The sequence below is a fragment of the Pogona vitticeps genome, chromosome 1, assembly GCF_051106095.1.
Source record: "Pogona vitticeps strain Pit_001003342236 chromosome 1, PviZW2.1, whole genome shotgun sequence".
In the NCBI taxonomy this organism is placed as follows: domain Eukaryota; kingdom Metazoa; phylum Chordata; class Lepidosauria; order Squamata; family Agamidae; genus Pogona; species Pogona vitticeps.
Window position 1 is genome coordinate 316,784,487 of NC_135783.1, and position 19,176 is coordinate 316,803,662.

At 41.1% G+C, this 19,176-nt stretch overlaps 1 protein-coding gene across 1 annotated transcript in view; it reads left to right on the forward strand.

Moving 5' to 3' along the window:
- The window catches only part of PAX9 (paired box 9), a 50,466-nt gene that overhangs the window by 21,585 nt on the left and 9,705 nt on the right, over positions 1-19,176 (forward strand). The window lies entirely within an intron of this gene.

The window sequence follows — 19,176 nt, forward strand, 5'->3', positions numbered from 1 at the left end:
TAGAACTGCTATAGGTAGCTCAGTAGTTTAGGTAGAGCTAGAGAATGGGAATTTGAGTCCCCACTGTGCATCCCTAACAGGGCCTGGACATGATGATTCACAGGGTCCCTTCCAGTTCTGCAGTTCTAAGATTATTATGGGAAGGAGGTGTGTCTTTCTGGAGAAACCCATAGGGATGGATTGAGACTCAGGACAGCTAAATTCAACCCCAAGGCCTGAGGTTGTCTAGCTATTTATTTATTTATTTATTTATTGGACTTATATACCGCCCCATAGCGCTACAAGCACTCTCCGGGCGGTTTACAATTTTTTAATTATACAGGCTACACATTGCCCCCCCAGCAAGCTGGGTACTCATTTTACCGACCTCGGAAGGATGGAAGGCTGAGTCAACCTTGAGCCGGCTACCTGGGATTTGAACCCCAGGTCATGAGCACAGTTTTAGCTGCAGTACAGTGTTTTAACCACTGTGCCACGAGGCTATGACTTAGAAGGCATCAGACATGATGCAGCACATACCTATCCATCACCAAGAGAAGGGATTGGCAAGTGGAATAGCTGTTGCCTTCCAGCATCTTCTGCCTGAGGTCATTTCCTCACTCTGCTTAGCTGCAGAGAGGGCTCTCTTCAGAAAACCCACACAAATGCAATAGATGCCATCATCACTCCTTGATTTGTTTTCACTATCCAATATTCAGAGGTATACTGCTTCTGATAATGGGGGTATCTTTCAACTAGTGTGTCTGTTGGCCATTGATAAGCCTACCTTGACTATGAGGACATGCCCTATTCATAGTGGAACAGGCTGCTTTTAACTCCTTAGGGTTCTGCCTTAGACTCCACACCCTCGGAGACTTGCTTCTTCTTTGTCTGTTGTAAGACTACTTCTCCCACCAGCCTTTTCCTCCATGAAAGTACAGTTGATATTACATGTTTATTTTTCTATAAGTTCACATGTATGGGCTTCATCATGTGTGTATCTAATAATAATGTTAGGTGGAATTCCAGTTTTCCCTCACAGGGCTTTAGATTCTGTGCGGACTGGCATTGTCATGGCAAACAGACATGCAGTAGGTAAATCTCCTTGACTATGCCATACCAGGAGCCAAGACTGGCACCAGGAGTAGCCTTTTTGAGCATATAAAGAAGCCCACATATTAACAGGGGTTCTGCCAGTGATGGCTGATGCCCCTTGTGGTTGTTGGGATGGGAGGAAGAACACAGACGTAGAAAGCTGGTGTAGAATTGGATATTTATCTAAGGGAGAACTGGATATATGCAAGCAATCAACAATTCATACCTCAATACTGCAGGAGGTGTGGCAAAGGCAGTGCCCAGATCCTTAGTTTTTACTAAAAACATGTGGGGAAATGTGCTCAGTTTTTGAATAAAAAGATCTTTGCTTTGCAGGGAAAGATGTCAGGGAGGGAGTCAGTCTGGCCTACTTTGGTAGGGAGTGGTAGAGCTTTAGTGGAAAGACCTGTCAGCACTGCAAGGAAAAAGCAGTCAACAGAGGTACTAGAGATAGGAGTACAGGTGCCACAGTACCTTGGCCTTTGCAAAAGGTCTTCACAAGAATTACATAAAAGAAGCAGAAGAGATCCCTCACTGTTTGATTTCCAACAGTGATACCAAATACCCTGCTTGAAACATCTTAACTGCTATGACACAACAAATAAGTTGGACTTTAAAGTGGAGTGTTATATTTCTGTATGTACATGTATACAAAGCTTGATGCATGGCTTAAAATTAATAGGCTACAAGTAGAATTATCTCTGATGGTTCACTGAATTTAGACAGAACTGTCTTTGCAGTTTGTTTGTTATATTTCCATACCACACCTTCTAATGGCCCCGCCACTACTCTGGGCTGTTTCCAGCAATAAAATAAATGTAAAGAAAACAGCCAAAACCCACTCAATCTACAAATATTTTTTAAAAAATAGTATAAAAGAACAGAGATTTAACATACAAAATAATCTTAAATACTTACTGAAATAATTCATTAGCATTCCTATTGGACTGGCAATAAGTAGGTGATGACTACAGATCAGATGATACATGCCAGATAGTAGGTCACTAGGAGTTAAATCTGCTAGGGTTCCAAAGATGAGTTTCCAGCAGATTTTTGCGCTTCAGCAATCATACTTGCAAACAAAGTGAGCACTTACCTCCTGATGACTAATTACAAAAAAAGCAAGCTGATTTTTGCAAACTATTGGGTATACTCTGATAATCAGATGCTGTCAGCACTTAGAGAATTCCTTCTAGTAATGAGGTATCTGTAAGGGCTTGTTTGATCCTAGTATTTGTAGATGGTAGTATATAAATATGATGAGATGACGCCACTCAACCCCATGTGCTTATATCACCCAAAGGGACCCTGCTCTTATTTTATGGACTTCAAAGACAAGACTGATGATGAATGGGATTTTATTACTTGTGACACCCCCTTGTGGCAGCTTTCAAAAGCAATAGACTATGTGCCTGAGAACTTTGGGGCTAGCCCTATAAAGTCTCGCTTGTGAGCAGCCTCCTACCAGAGATGGGGAAGCTATCTTTTGGAGGTTACAAATTTCAGAACCTCGTAGCTAGAAGGGCTTCTGGACATGTTGGCTGCGGAAGTTTGGAAGTTGTGGTCCAAATATGTAACTTTTCCAGTCTCTGGTTCCCACTTTACCTCAACTTGGGAGAGCACTTGGAGCATGGACTCCAGTGATAATGTCAAGACTCTTGTAGGAATACATAGGAAATGGTGCTCCTCTGAGAATCGTATCTGTGAGCTACAAAGGTTTCAGAGAGGAGCAGAATAATTTTTTCTCTGCCCACCTTAACAGAGTGGGTTAGGGGCATTTACAGTGAATTAGGGCATCTACCCGGTGTTCCATAACTAGAGATTTCCCAGGCTATTGCTCCTAAGCTGTCTATTGAATGCCTCAACGTAAGTCATTTCTTCTTGACCAAAACCAAGGAAGCAATAGCAGCTGTTGAAATTAGAAATTATAAGTTAGAGCAGTCCATGTCATTGTACATTGAAGATGAAGGGATATGAGCTGATCCCACCACATACACCTGATTCCTTCCCAGGTGAGCTGCACTGAACCCCATTTGAATCCTAGTTGTGAGACCTGCTTCTTACTGAGCACCTGCTTCCATGCCCAAAACACAATGCCATGCCCGACAAGTCACAGAGCTTCAGGGTACGCCGTCTGGAGGAACCTAAGAAAGAAAGGCCAAGAGGTGAGTAGATGGTACCAGCCATGTTTTATACTGAGCACCATCTGCTCATAGCCCAGACCTCATTCATTAGGAACTTACTTGTAGAGTGTGTTGCCAAAAGAAGCAAGAACATAAATATTACGAGATGAAATCCCATATTAACCTTGGCTAGATACAGAGCTGTTGCATCAGAAAACATGCTTCTTTTACCACGTCAGGAAGATAGTGTCTGGGTCCCTTCTATTTTGTGCCTTTGTTTCCTTTAACAAACTTTTTCATTGGCTGCATATTTTAAAAGTTGCAAGCATTTACTACTTCACTCCCAGATTAATAAGGATGTTTGCCCTCTACCCATAACTTTGTAAGCTCTTAATTATACAACTGTCTCCACTCTGAAATCCTTCTGTGTTCTTCTTTCAGCACAGAATATCTGAAAATATTTAGCCCTGGCTTCCCAGGGGGGTTCCAAATTTATTACCTCTTTCTTCTATCACTCTTTCCCCTTCTAAGCTGTTTCTAATAGAGACTGTGGTTTGGTTTTCATTGAATCACTCTCAAAGAGAGCACTTCTCACTTTTGATTGTGCAGCACTGCAATTGTATCCTACTGTTTCCACAATATTTTTGAAAGGGGGTAATTGTCAGTGGGTCAATCACATTTATGGTTCCCATTTCCAATGGCAGATTTATTTGAAACATGATAACCAAATAATTATGCAGTATATTGTGAAGGGAACAATCATGCTGACAACATCCAGCGACACCTCTCAGCGAGTTCCCCTTCTTTGTCTTTCATGCCAAGCCTAAATAATCTGCCATAGATGTTTGTGGTTCTGCTCAGCAATGCCAATGAAATAATCATGTTTTGAGAGTGTGCTGGCCGTACATGCAAGTATAACTTCCTAAAAGTACCCATGTTTGAGCCTGACCTAGGATTTTTGTTGCCTGGAGCAAAGGACAAGATGGAGGCCCCCTCACAGTTTATACACAGAAGTGAGTGGATTGAAAATAGGAAAGTGCCCTTCGCCCACAGCAGACTGGTGGGAGCGGCAAGGTCCTGTTGTGTAGCATACATAGCTCCATCTTCCAACAGAGGGCTATCACTAAAGAGCCCAGGAGGAACTTCTAGAAGGCTCCTCTCGTCCAGCATCTGTTGCTTGAGACAGTTGCTTCACTATGTGTAATAATAGGGCCAGTCCTCTACTTAGCAATTCACATAGCACAGAAGTTATATGTACTGAAATCACAATCTTAAAACACCCTTACTGGGGACTAAGTTCCCCTGAAGGCAAAGGGAATGTGCTATTAGTGACTTGAACTGCAACCTTTGGCTAAAAATTGTGGAACATCAAAGAAATGCTACCTGTATCAAATGGATCATTGTAATAGTAACCCTTTTGTTGACTAAGGAAACCTATCATACTGATTAATCTTCGTGAGTTTTCTGTGTCTTTTACAACCTGTGTTGATCCATGTGGTGCAAGAGTAATAATCAAATCCAGGACTTCTGATATGGTTAGAAACCAGACTTGGCTTGGGTATACCCTTTGAAATGCACACCATGTACAGACAAGACAGACTTTCGTTTGGAAATGTATTTGTATGCTGTGAGAAACAGAAATCGTTGAACTGTTTATATCCTGCCTTTTCTCCCAGGTACAAATTAGCATGCAACATAAATAAAACAAAATAAAATAGTTGAAGCAATTTCAGTTTAACAAGTGAAATCCTTACATTTTAGATCATACTAAGTGAAGCTTAAAACACAGAATAGCAGCAGAAAGCAACAATCAACATGTTTAAAATATCTTTAAACTCAGGCAAACAAAAAATTAATTTTAAAAATTATATACTAAAAGCCTTCTTAGGAAGGAAGGTGTGCATCAGCTTTTGGAAAGATGGTAATAAGGAAGGGAGACAGGATCCACTGGGAAAGTAGCTCTAGGCCTGATAATTAGCTGTTGAAAAGATCCTTTCCCTAGTCCAGGGTTGTTGGGGTACGCAGGTGGATCTCTGAAAAAGACTGCAATAGTTAGACATGCCTGAATAGAAAAAGGAAGTCTTACAAATGGGAACGACCAAGACAGCCTGTAGAGGAGAAGATAATCTCTCTATAAACCTGTTCTGAGCTGTTGGGGAACTTTTCTTTTTTGTGGCGCTCAAGTAACCATTATCTGTGGTGTGGTGGCTCATCCATTCAAGCAAATGGGGTGCTGCTCCAGGCTACCTCAGCCACTCCACCTCTGCCTTTCTCCTTACCAGAGGTAAAAGTGTTCTGCTATGCACGAATGCTTGCCCATCTGCCTTTGTGGTTGTGTGAATGTGCCTATCTCCCTGTGTACTTGCCCACCCACTTTTGCCGTGGTTCCATCCATCATTCATTTTGGCCCCTTCCACTCCACCAACCAGAACTGCCACCAACCACCCCTGCTTGCCATGGTGCTTGCAATATTGGTGCAGATATTTTTACCACACCTCAAGAAAAGTTGAAAAGACAGTGGACTTTTTCAGAGGACTCTAAGTGGTAAGAAAAGAAAGGATCGCTTGTGGTCTGTACAGTCACTCCATTCTCCTCTCCCAAACCAGTTTCTGCATTGGTTACGTTTTTGGTGACAGCAGATTTGAGCACAAAGTAGGTATCCAAGTTTTGTTGTTTGAAACCAGAATGACCAGAAAGAGAGAGAGAGAGAGAGAGAGAGAGAGAGGGAGGGAGGGAGGGAAAGAAATGTGTACCATGTGGGAAACAAAGTGTGAGGGAATGCCTCACAAACTGTTTTCTTTTGTACATTTGAGTTCTACCTCAATGGCCTAATAACTGCATAGGACAATGGGCTGTTGGCTAAATCATTACACCCAGTATGCCACCTACATGTTTATCTTATTTCTGCTAACAGATCTAATATTAAGCAAAAAGAAGTGGGATTATTGTTTTTCATAAATGGTGATCTGATCAGATACCTTCCACATCTGTATACCATGTATAAATTGGAAAACTTTGCACACTCTTTGTTTTGAGCTACTGTACTATGAGCATTGATACAGTGTTTAGTCTCTGGGCTGAACAGTCTTGAGAGGTGCCTTTTCTAGACCAGGAGTGAACAGTTTTAGCAGATCCAGGAGCAAATTACGTATCTGCCTCCTTCTAGCACACTCATGCTTAGTGGTTTAGGTATCTGGCTGTGTTGGTAGAGGTTAGGAGTTAGATTTCTCAATGTGCCTCTATGAGTAGAGCCAGCCTGTTTGACCTTGAGCAAGATACATAGCATCAGGTCACCCTCTGAAGAAGGGAATGATAAACCACTTCTGAGTATTATCTATCTTGAAAACCCTGAAAAGGATCACCATAATCAGAACTGACTTGTTATCACATGATTATTATTATACTTTCAGAAAAAACAGCAAAGATTTGACACCCAGTTTTCAAAAAGTAGGGGGCAATCCTGTGTAAATTTACTCAAAGGGAAGAGCTTAGCTCTCAGGTGAGTGCATAGAGGATTGTGGCCTCAAGAAACACAACAGCATTAATTGCATGTTCCTAAGTACCGTATCCATGAATAAGGTTTCCATCATGTGCATGTTGATGAAGTTGAACTTGAGCAACGTGTTAAGTCTTCTCTTGGGATTGCATACATTGGCTTGATTGTATAAATTATATTTGCCGTCCAATAAAAAGAAGTGATGTAACATGTGAATACATCCTGTGTATTTACACTTGGCATGCGCCCACTTCCCATTACATGACCTCCCTAATATTACTGATATATGACGAGCGTCCCAGTCCTTGCTCAGAAGTACAATCTGTTGAGATCGCATGGGACTTTATTTCCAAGAAGTATGTTTAAACAGGTTTTAATGTCATTTCTTCATTCTGTCAAAAATACAAGTATGCAGCAATGGTGTCGTATTCCTTCATTATGCAGACATAGAGTGTTAACAGCTTTTATTTTTTTGCAAATGTAATGTTTAGTCTGTTGGATATACATCTGTACATTCTGCTGAGTTGTAGGTTTCAAATAAATTACCCATTTGCTAATGAATTATAAAATAAATAATAGAAGTCATTAAAGAAACAGGTGAGTACAGAATAAACTCTAATGCTGAACTCTTTCCTATTTAAAAAGATTTAGTGCTTTCCCATATTTCTTTCTATATAGTTTTTGTTTAGAATACAACCACACCTTGGAGAATGGTGTCAATGACAGTTACTGCATCTTTCAGTTCATTCATGCAATCCATTCTGTGGAGGTAGCGCTGAGCACCATGGTTCAGTAGCAGCATAAATACAAATTTGTGAAATATATATGCCAACCAATATCTGAGGCCATTTTGTGTGTGGTGCTGTCGGGAGAAGGGACTATAATTCCCAGAATCCCGTAGCCTGGCCATGCCTGTTCTGATTGTAGGATTCTGGGAGCTGCCATTCAAAACCATAATATTTCTCACTTCCAGTTTTTAGAGGTTCACCCACTGGATGCAGAGGTCTTTTTCTGCAGGGGCATCCCATCTGTGGAATCATGTCTGCAGGTGTCATCATTATTATCTTCTGGGCATCTGATATTTTTATTTGCCTGTTTGACTTGAACTGTTGGTTTGCCCAAGCTTTTAACACCGATTTCATGAACTCATTTCACTGTGAAGGGCACTCTACCAATTGTCCAGCACCACTGGAGAAAGCGTTCCAGTTCAGTCCACTTCTGGAGAACTTAACCAGTATCCACAGAAAGTACATGATGGCTAAACAAAATTGAATGTGAACAGATTTTCACAATCCTAATCCTATCCTGTATGTTGAAGGCAGGGTATAAAGGCAACATAAAATATTAGCAAGGATAACGATCAGATGAAATGAATCCCACATGTGCACTCTGTGTAATCATTCTCCTTGATGGTGGTGAGCGTGAGGAAGGGTGATAATGGCCTGCCTGCTGAAGGCCAGCAAGCAGATTTATGATGGTTCTGAGATTTGAGCATCAACCAAAGAGCAGAGAATTGAAGTACTGCTCTTATCTAAGATATTGTATGGTGTATGGTGGCTTAACAATGGAGTGAGAAAAGAGTAAAATCATTATTAAGCACTTTTAATAAACTCAAAATATGAAAACAGTATAGCAATCATTTCATAACATTTCTTTGTAACATTTCTTTTGCACTTTTTTTAGTAACAAGAACATGAAAATGTCTCTACTGTAGCTAAATCATTAATCTTGTATTCTATATGCATGGAAAAGCCAGATATTATCCAACAGTAAATGACCATGGGGATCCTCACAAATTTCTTAAAGAAATACTGACAAATTTGTTGTTGTTGTTTAGTCATTAAGTCGTGTCCGACTTTTTGTGACCCCATGGACCAGAGCACGCCAGGCCCTCCTGTCTTCCACTGCCTTACGGAGTTGGGTCAAAGTGACAGATACCTTTCTTAAAAACCACACATTCCAGTTATATATACAGTTAACAGAGAAAGCAGGGATTTCTCACCCTCAGACTTCGGGATGCTGCCTACACCACTCATACGTTGGGTGCTTCCATGGGGAGAACAGTTTAATGGCTAAAGCTTTGTGAGACTGGTGAATGTAAGCATTTTGACAAGTGAAGAATTACTCTGTGCAAGTACATTAAAATATCTCTGCTTGTGGAACCAGAATTCAGCTTATACGAATTATGCATGGCATGCCTTATGGAGGGATAGCATTTTAATAACAGGAAAGTCTTGGCTGCAGAAGATCCACAGGGCCGTAATGCATTCAATGTGTTATATTTTAAATTTTCTTTTGCACTTTTTTTTTTTTACTTAAATGAGTTTTAAGAAGTGTTGTTGGTTATGTTCCATAATTTCAAGTTGTTTGTTGTATGTAGGTAATGAGCTTTGAACCTGGGGCGTTGCAGCTGTCATTTTAATCTCCTAACAACTTCCATGTGCCAACTATCCTGTAACGGCACAGAAAACGAAGCTTGTCTTACATGTCAGGGCTCCAATAAATAGTCTTCTTAAATAAAGCTATCTCCAAGAACAGCCGGTCTGTGCAGATTGCAGGGCCATTTGACCATAATTTACATCAATAAATACATGGCATTTCCCAGAAGCATAACTACCGCATGAATTTTGTTCCCCACTTGTGTAAGATTGGCTTTTTGGGCTGCATATTAGGCAACAACAGCATCAGACAGGTAGTCTGTTGCACAATTTTAGGATTTGCTGAGCAGGGTGTTCCTGGTAGAGTGGCCACACGTGCTATTTTAGAAAGGGCATTCCTCTGCTAGAACCATCTGTTTGAAGACTGGAAAGGCTACCTTGTCCAAGACTAATCTAAAAATAAGGAAGCATCAGGAGGAAGATCAGGGATCCATTCAGGCAGTCCTTCCACTCTCAAGACTTGATAAGCAGACTCAACAGGTACACAGAGTCTTCTCTAAGCAAGTGGAATGCTTTGCAGTGCCATTTAAATGACAGAAAAATCATTTCTAAATTTCCATCTGTACAGATAAATTAGCATAAACATTGCCACAGACTGCGTTCACCTGCTGAAATGTCCATGCATGCAACTGTAATGATGTGAGCAGTTTGCAAGATTTAGTGGTGTGTCTTGCATTGACCAGTCATGTAATAGGAACCCTGCTAAATGCCGAGAACTACCTCTGCAGTTACGGTCGCATGCATAGACATTTCAGCAGGATACTGGCCATTCTTTCTTTGTTCCTGTGGCTTGTTTCTCCCCACAAGTCATGGCTACTTCTAGGGGCGGGTGCAAAAAAAAAAAAACCCATCAGGTGAGGGAATGGTATACAGCTCAGAAACATGCTGGCAGGTGAAGGATTTGCATGTAACTGAAAACCAATACTATACATGAAACCAGCTTTGCAATTAGGTGTAAAAAGGCTGTCTCTCAAAAATATATTGCTTCAAATTTGCCATGTCTGCAACAACCTTATGTTAAAATAAGTCTTCTTTTTTACCACTCAAGAAACTTCTGCCTCTGATTGTGATGCTGGCATATCATATAGTCTCATTCTCACTATGAAAGGCATGAATGGATGAAACATGCCTTATTGGATTTGTCTGGAGAATTAAAAAAAACTGGTATGCCCATATTTAGGAAGGTGCTGAGGTCAGAGGTAGCGCACATGCCATCTCAATGGAGAAGGTCTTAGTTTCAGTCTCATCTTCAGTTAAAAGCATGAGGTGTCTTGTTCTGTTGGACAGAGATGTTTTTTGAAGCCTTGGAGAGCTGTTGGCGCTCAGACAGACAATGAAAGGGCAGCTGGACACCAGTAGTCTGACCTAGTGGTTGTGAGCCAGATTCAAATACCATGAACCAAATTGGGTCTGATTGACAGCACAGGATTATCTTTCAATACAAAAATTAGTAAAAACATTTACTGAAGTGAAGCATATCTTAATCTGGCCTTTTGTGCACCTGAATAGGACTCCAGGCAAAATTCTTATCAATGAAATAACGACATGTTCTTCTGCCTCCATTTCCTCCTTCCACCATTGTTTTGCTGCCTTTGTTTCGGACTTTAACAATGTGGTGTAGGGACTTCTGTCACATTTTTTTTCTTTGAAAATTGATCTGGCTCTCTGGACAATGATGTAACAACAACAACATTCCATTTCTCATACTGCAGTAGACTGCATATATTTAGGTAGGGAGTGAGCAGGTCTGCTGAGAGCTATCCTGATTGCCCAATACAAGCACAGGCATCAATTCATGGTGTCCAAAAAGGCTGCAGTGTATGATAGCAGGTACAGTACCATATTTGGAAGCTGCTCCAGCACTACAGTTTTGAATTTGGGTAGAAAACGTAACCCGTTTTAGTCCTATTTACCAGTTTGGGCTCCCATGCGCCATTTTGATTAAACTGATGTACTTGGGGAGAAACTGCCAAGGCCAGCGTTTTTCCCTGTAAATCTCATGCCACCCACAACAGAACTATAAAAATGTATTTTGCTAAATACTGTACACAAACTATGAAAAAAGACACAGGGGTTTGAGCTGGGTCTTCTGAGGTTCCAGTTCCCCTTTGCTCTTGCAAAACATTAATTCTGAGTCATTGAAACAGTCCAGAATGTCTCTCCTGTGGATTTGGCCTCTTAGATATTAGGGGGGGGGGGGGGGAATAAAAAAAAATTAAATGAACATAGGTTACATTCAGCTTCAAGCACTTCTGAAATAATTAAATTTCCTTTCATAAACAATGGCTCCAATTATGGTAGTAATATTTACAGAACTAAAAAGAAATGTTTCTGAAAAACCAGCACTTAAGAAAAGACTTCTAAGTACTTTGCAAAGCCATAAACACCACAGGGTTCTCCCAACTCCTGATTTTGTATTTTGGTATTCATTTCCTTCAACTGAAATATGTTGGATGAATTACTGACCCAATATATAGAGTTCCCTGGGAACAAAATTCCTCCTTCATTTCATTCTTCAGTCAATGCAATTCTTGTGAGAAATTTGGTTCCCATTTGTTAACTCACATAGTCAAAATTACAAGGCATCCCCTCAGGTTGTTCCTAAAAGTGTGGCTGCAGTCCTATACACACTCATTAAGTAGTAAGAGGAACTGAACTAAATAGTGGGACTGGCTTTGAGGCAAAAGACTATGGTGCATCACCATTTTCAAAAGTGAGATTTGAATTGAATTCTTAAATGTGTAGGGGACATGGTGGCACTGGGTTTAACTACAGAAGCATCTGTGCTGCAAGGTCAGAAGACCGCAGTCGTAAGATCGAATCCACACCACGGAGTGAGCTCCCATTGCTGGTCCCAGCTCCTGCCAACCTAGCAGTTTGAGAGCATGTAAAAATGTGAGTAGCTAAATAGGTACCACCTTGGTGGGAAGGTAACGGCGTTCTGTGTCTAGTCGTGCTGGCCACGTGACCGTGGCTTGGAAACGGGGATGAGCACCACGCCCTAGAGCCAGACACGACTGGACTAAATGTCAAGGGGAATCTTTACCTTTACCTTTACCTTGATTCTTAAGCGACACATTTTCAGAACATTTTCCCTTCACAAGCTGAACATTTAAGAGGCTATAAAGAATCCCATTAAAGGAATCCAAAGTAGAAGAGGAATTGTATAAATGATCCTACCAGTCGGTACGCCACCTTTCACTTGTCTTACTCTGGTTTGTTACAAGACTGGTGGCGTGGCTGAGCATGTCACTAAACATGTATTGGGAAGCCAGTCAGAGGAAGTAAAAATGCGGCACGATCACCCTTACACACATGATTTTTCTTAAGACAACTTGAGCCTGAGAGGTTAACGTTCAGATTGCTGTAAGGACACGGATGGTTGACAACTGATTTCTCCAAATTTCAGCTCATCAAATTGTGAACTGCATTAGTTGTCTGCAAATGGCTATTAAACCCATCTAATTCAGCTCCAGAATTTCTGTCCTTTTCTTGCAGTAGCCCTTCAATAAACCACAGTCATTTGGGAATTAACAAGTGGCAGTGCCCTGAATATAATCACAGCCGTTTTATAGTGTAGACCAGCCATTCTGAATGGGGGCTGTGTGGCCCCCTGGGGGTCACTGGCACATTTGAAGGATGGGGCAGAGACTGGAAACAATTCTTCACACACCACTTTATATGGTTCATTATGCAACACACAAACCTGATTCAGCATATATTTCTTTCATATTGTGTTTATGGCTGTGGCAAAAAAAAAAAAAGGCTGAATGACTGGTGTAGACTGTGGAGGAACTTTCTTCAAGAAAAATTGAACACTTCTGTCAAAATGCCCTAAAAACTAGGAGTAATATTTGGGAGGTGATTTCCAAAGAAATAGCCAGCCAGATTGTCTCAGTGTATTGGCAAAATTAAAGACGGAAGGGTGTGAGAGAGAAAATACGTGGCACTTTAATACATCTACTTGAGTATGAGCTTTTGTAGATCAAAATCCGCTTCCTCGTTTCTGAAGAATCAGGTTTTCTGCCAAGAAACTCTTCTTTCCTTTTAATTTTGCCAGCTTTTCAAAGATGCTAAATAATGTGACTTGCCATATTGATAATATAATTTCATTCCTGTTCTTATATTATTTTTTAAAAGAAGCTTAGTTACAACTTAATTGCCCCAAAGTAACTGATTATAAGTAAGTACATTACTTGTAATTCATTACTTCCTTGCTGTGATGATGACATACCAAGTGATTAGCATAGGCCTGTGGGTTATCTATATTGAAAGGGGCTTGAAATGTATCTAAATGAGGCCATTGCCTCACAGCTGTGCCTGCTTAATGTGATAAATTAGGATAACTGTGTTTATCAGGACACTTCTGAGGGGAAAATGAAATCTCTGCATAAGCCATCCTGAAATTCCTGTAGGGAAAGGACAAAATGGCAACATGCTAAGCAACATTGTGAAATGATTCAGGAGTTTAGTGTTCATACTCAATGCCATGCGATTTGCATTTCAGTACACAGTCCCCTCTTCCTTCCTTCCTTCCTTCCTTCCTTCCTTCCTTCCTTCCTTCCTTCCTTCCTTCCTTCCTTCCTTCCTTCCTTCCTTCCTTCCTTCCTTCCTTCCTTCCTCCCTCCCTCCCTCCCTCCCTCCCTTCCTTCCTTCCTTCCTTCCTTCCTTCCTTCCTTCCTTCCTCCCTCCCTCCCTCCCTCCCTCCCTCCCTTCCTTCCTTCCTTCCTTCCTTCCTTCCTTCCTTCCTTCCTTCCTTCCTTCCTTCCTTCCTTCCTTCCTTCCTTCCTCTGGTTCTGCCTCTGACAATTCTTTTATGGTTCACTGTCAAACTATTTGTTTTTTGAAAGGGCTACACAGTGTCCTGGAAAAAGTGGCAGCATTCCAAAGTTGTTCTTAACATGTACAGAAAAACCACATGGGAACATCTTTTGTTTCACCTAGGTTGTTTCTGTGTTCATATTTTTTTAATTAGGAGATGATACAGCACCAGTCCTAGTGATAAGGTAATCTAGCACTTCCATTTATGTAAATTAATTAATTAATTTAAATTCAGAGGACTATCAGGGGAAATGAACATGGCTGAGGGTGTGCCCATGGTCTAGTAATCAGCAAAATTACTTTGAATCAACTGCAGCAAATCCCGTGTCATTTGATTACCCCTCTATTCAGCACTAGTTAGGCCTCATCTAGAGTACTGTGCCTAGTTCTGGACACCACACTTTAAGAAAGATGCTAACAAACTGGAGCAAGTTCAGTGGAGGGCAATGGAGATGATCAGGGGACTGGAAATCAAGCCCTGTGAGGAAAGACTGAAAGAACTGGGCATGTTTAGCTTTGAGAAAAGAAGACTGGGTGGGGATATGATAACACTTTTCAAATACTTGAAAGGAAATCATACAGAGGAGGGGCAGTATTTGTTCTAAATCAGCCCAGAGTGCAGGACATGTAACAATGGGATCACGCTACAGAAAATCAGATTTGGGCTGAATGTCAAGAAAAACTTCGTAACTGTTAGAGCAGTACGACAATGAAACCAATGACCTTGGGAGGTGTTGAGCACCCTTACACTGGAGGCATTCAAGAGAAAATTGGACAGCCATCTGTCAGATCTGCTTTGACTTGGATTCCTGCACTGAGCAGGGGGTTGGACGCAGTGGCCTTATAGGCCCCTTCAAACTCAACTGTTCTATGATTCTATGAATCTACAATCTAAGGTATGAATCTACATACCTTAATCAAGTCTTAATTAAGAGGTTGAGGAAGAGCCTCTCACAGACATAAGGCTTCAGTAAGCCATGGGAAGCTTTTTTTAAAATTCAGAGCTTTTCCTTCAGCTAAACGAAGGAGAAAGTAATCCTTGCCAACTCGCCCCTTCCCATATTGGCTTCTATCTCCTCTGAAAATCTGGGAGTTGGGAGATCCCCCCCCAAATAGGGTGCAGAGACAGAAAGATGGCAGGTGGCACATGTGACAGCAAAAGGGGAACAGAAGTGAGAATTGTGCTCCTTGTTTTAGATAATAGGATACTGGTGTTTGGAAAAATACATAACCTTTTTAGATTGCAATTCCCATCCCCAGGAAATGGGGAGTAGTAACCCAGGAAATTGACTCATCCAAACTTTGGCTCCTGAGTGAAATGTCAGTTGGGGGCTGCTACCTGCCACTGGCTTAAAAACTCTGGACTCTGTTTTCAAAAGTACTTCAAAGCTTCTTGAAGAATTTTAAAGCCTTTAAAGAATGTACAAGCATTGGCTTTGGGATCTTTACAGTCTCCTGGTAGTTTCTTTTGACAGCCTGACAGCAGGATTGGGCCTGGCGTTGTTGCCACTCTTCATGGATATTTGCGTAAGCCGGTGGTCCAGGTGTCTGTTTGTATAAAGAAGGGAGAGGCACACTAGGAATTCACCATGAATGACACATTATTTAAATAAAACAGGCCTGTTCTTTAACTGTAGCCAAAAAAAAAAAAAAAAAGTCTCCTGTCCTCACTGGAATACATTCAAAACAAAATCGTTTTCTCCCATTCAGGTGTTTTGCTGGTCGCGTTTGTTTGTGCCATTCAGTTTTTAATTTTTCCAGGGTAGCAGTCTTCAAGTATGAGAACTAAGCTCAGTGCTGTGATCTCAGAAGGTGGACAGAGGGTGGGGGGGAATCTACCAGAAAGCTCTCCTGGTTTTATAAAATAGGTTTTGCCCTGCGCTTCTGTAGCTCCTATATATTACAGTGTGGCTTGTTCATGATTACGTACTGTTGTAGAGTTTTGAATTTTTGATGAAATTTCCCTAGCTGCATAACAGAAGTGCAGAGATTCACAGAGCAGTATAGCTTCAAGTTCTCCAGATTAGTCTACTCCTTTTCTTATTAACTACTACTTACAGTTTCAATAACTCACTCTGAGATATTAATAGTGGAAAGAATAAAAAGGTTCAATTACTTACAAATCAACAGATCAAGCAGCAAACTGACAAACATGACAACTTTCAACAACAGATTTCAAGAGACTATAGAGAAGGAAAAAGCATTGAGCAGAGAAGCAGGGCTGTATTTCAATTCAGAGGTGGGGGGGACACAATTGGTTAGTGTTACTTGTCAGAACGTCTTTCCCCAAAATTGTAATCGACCCATGTCACCAGATCCTGCCAGGCAATGCTTCTCTGGGTAGCTGCACTGAAGGAAGCTGGGAAAACGTCAGTTAAAAGCCAAACCTTCTCCATTGTGATCCCAGCCCTTTGGAATTGGCTCCTAATGGAGCTGCATGTTCCCCCCACCCCACCTTCAAGAGATTGCTGAAGACATTGCTCTTCGGAGAAGCCTTTGAATGCAACCTCACAGGAATTTTTATTTGTCTGTGCTCTGCCATTAACGTGGTTGATTTGATTTGTCTTTGTCTTTACATTTTATTATCTCCTGTTGTTTTGCTGTATTGCTTGATTTCATCGCACTAATAGGACATGCATGAATGCATGCATGCATAAACAAACAAACTGAATGAATGAATGAATGAATGAATGAATGAATGAATGAATGATAGCATTGGATAGTATTCTCGAAGGCTTTCACGGCCAAGATCCGATGGTGTTTTTCAGGCTGTTTGGCCATGTTTTGGAGGTTTTTCTTCCTAGTGTTTTGCCAGTCTCTGTGGCTGGCATCTTCAGGAAAAAGCTCCAGAACATGGCCAAACAGCCCGAAAAACCCACAACAACTAGTGTTGGATAGATTGACAGTCATCCCAGCCCAGAAGGATCCCTCCCAGACACACCTTCTCCAGGCAGCACCCAAGACTGTAAAAAACTCCAACATTTACAGGGCTCAGTGGACAGTTGTTAGTATTACCAGTCCCTTGTCACCACCATTATAACCAACATATTAATTTGTATTTCTGTAAGTAAATCCTCTCTCAACCACTGAATTTAGGAATCCAACCATCCTCCAATTTCATCAATGCTGGTTATCTATTAGGTTTATATTTTGTCTTTATTTCAGTGATCTCAAGGCAATGTACGCAGTTTCCCTCTTTATTTTCACAACAACCCTATCAGGTAGATCAGGCTGACAGAGAGCAACTGGCTCAAGATTTTATTGCTCAGTGAGAACCAGAACCTGCACCTCCCAAATACCGATTTGACATTCTAACCAGCAAAACAGAAAGGAAGTATTTTAAAATCAGTTACATATTTTAGTTACCTGAAATGTATTCATTCAACAATTTCCCACTCTTATCTTGCAACTTAATCAAGCCTATATGGATATTTCTGACTTTTAGTGATGATGCTGTGTATAAATCAGAGCTGGGAAATTAGAACAGAGCCAAGCTAGATGTCAGCTTCCGGGAGTCGTCCAAAAAAGCACATGTTTCCTATTTCTGATCTATAAACAGTGCCCCCCATACACACCCCAAAAGCAAGAAAGAATAGAAAAAACAACAAACCACCACTAGCCATGTACCATGGATTGACCTACACCACCATGTCAATGAGTAAGAATCGTCTAATGCGAGTCTGCGTTAATAATTCAGGTAGAATTTGGTCTTCAGACTAGAGAGGTCCCATAAAATGTTCTTTCATTTCAACAGTGCTGGGGTTTGGGAAAAAGAGGGAAAATAACAATACTGAGCCTTTTTCTAAGCCAAGCCCATAACTTATAAACACCGTCTTCACCAACTGGCAGATGTTCTCTAGAGTTTCTGCTTCTCTAGAGAGGGGCCAGTGGTAGAGTACATCCCTAACATTTCCAGGTATTGTAAGATAGATAAAAATCCTGGACAGCTGTTGCCAGTCTGGTTTGCTAGCACAAGGCCAGATGGATCAATGGTTTGGGTCAAAGCAAGACACTTTCCTGTGTGTTCCCCCCCCCCATGGATGGAATGTGGGGTGGGATGTCTGTAGTCAAAACATGTTTTCTACCACTGAGCTATATCCCCTCCTCTTAGGCTTTTTAAGGTACTATCTTATGTAGCTGTACCCAAAAGGTCTACTGAGTTCCCAGAGACTTAATCCCAGGTGTAAGTGCCTATAGAACTGCCCTCCTCCCAAATCAAACAGGGAAAGAGCAGTTCTTTTTACACAAGAAGTTCTCATATTTCTGGCCTGTTCGCTCAATGGACTTCGTATTACTCATTTTTCCAAAGAAGCAAACAAAACTCCTTAATGCATTCCAATGTTAAAAATTAACTTTGTGGCATTTATTAGCCACATCATCTGCTGTATAAGCACCCCTGCTGGTGTATGAGGTTAAAATCAATACAACACAGACCTAAAAGTTACAAAAGCGTGCTAAGAATCACCCAATGAAACCATAAGTAACAACCGCAGCCATAACGCCATAATGAAACAGCATGGTTCCAAAACACAAAAAATGTGTCACAAATCCATCAGGCAAACACATTTCTGAAATTGTGTTTTTTGTTTTGCTTTGCTTTTTTATTAAGAAAATTGCTACAGTGATGAGGTGAAAGAAGAAAATTCAGAACAGTGGGACAATTGCTTTGGAATTTGGGTTTGGCCCAACAAAACCTTTCAGTTACTTCTCTTGTGGATCTCTTCCTCGGTTGCATGGCAGAAAATAGTTTGATTGTTGTGGGTTTTTTGGGTTCTTTGGCCGTGTTCAGAACACGGCCAAAGAACCCAAAAAACCCACAACAACCATCAGATCCCAGCTGTGAAAGCCTTCGAGAATACACAGAAAATAGTTTCTTTACTGGTTGTCTCACTGGCTCTTTCCCTCAGAATCTATTCCAGAGGTTGTAAAACAATCTGGAACCATGGATAGAATATGGAGCTTGTGAAAAATAACCTTTGGGAGTGTAATTGTCAGAATCATTCAGACACCTTGGATGTTGGCCATGTTGGCTGGGGTATCCTAGGCTGAGGGATCCTTTTTGGTCCTTTGAGAAGTGGTACTCTGGCCTTCAGGCAAAAGGGAATTGATGAAGATCACCTTTTCCTGCACCTTCTGCCCTCAAAGGTGTTCTGATAGGAATTCTGCTTGGAGAGATTCTTGCTGTCAGAAAAAAAATGTGGATGTTTCCAAGTGCCAGTGGACT